The following is a 577-nucleotide window of genomic DNA, read 5'->3' as shown; positions in this document are numbered from 1 at the left end:
CTGGGAGTATGCCCAACCGGTCTACGTGTGTTTTGTTGATCTGGAGAAGGCGTATAACTGAGTCCCCCGGGAGACACTGTGGGAGGTGCTGCTGGAGTATAGGGGGGGGTCCCCCTTGCCAGGGCAATCCAATCTCTGTATGACCAAAGCGAGAGCTGTGTCCGGGTTCTCAGCAGTAAGTTGGACTCGTTCCAGGTGAGGTTTGGCCTCCACCAGGACTGCGCTTTGTCACAATCCTGTTTGTAGTATTTATGGACAGGATATCGAGGCGTAGTCGGGATGGGGAGGGGTTGCAGTTTGGTGGGCGGGGGATCTCATTGCTGCTTTTAGCGGATGATGTGGTCCTGATGGCATCATCGGCCTGTGACCTTCAGCGCTCACTGGATTGGTTCACAGCTGAGCGTGAAGCGGCTGGGATGAGGATCAGCACCTGAAAACTGCAATCAGCGCAGCGAGTGCGATATAACATTTTATCATTTTATTGCATCGTTGTGACGAAAAGGGAACTGAGCCAGAAGGTAAAGCTCCCGATCTTCCAGTCAGTTTTTGTTCCTACCCTCACCTATGGTCATGAAGG

The 577-nt window shown here is 52.9% G+C and overlaps 1 protein-coding gene and 1 long non-coding RNA gene across 4 annotated transcripts in view; one reads left to right on the top strand and one right to left on the bottom strand.

Annotated features, from left to right (window-relative positions):
- The window catches only part of gabra3 (gamma-aminobutyric acid type A receptor subunit alpha3), a 177,023-nt gene that overhangs the window by 13,874 nt on the left and 162,572 nt on the right, over positions 1-577 (bottom strand). The window lies entirely within an intron of this gene.
- LOC116699980 (uncharacterized) overlaps positions 1-577 on the top strand; it is a 13,549-nt gene that overhangs the window by 1,737 nt on the left and 11,235 nt on the right. The gene's annotated exons all lie outside the window — the stretch shown is intronic.

The sequence above is a fragment of the Etheostoma spectabile genome, chromosome 13 (assembly GCF_008692095.1).
Source record: "Etheostoma spectabile isolate EspeVRDwgs_2016 chromosome 13, UIUC_Espe_1.0, whole genome shotgun sequence".
Classification (NCBI taxonomy): domain Eukaryota; kingdom Metazoa; phylum Chordata; class Actinopteri; order Perciformes; family Percidae; genus Etheostoma; species Etheostoma spectabile.
The sequence above is the reverse complement of the archived record's forward strand: the minus strand, read 5'-3'. Positions and strand labels throughout refer to the sequence as shown.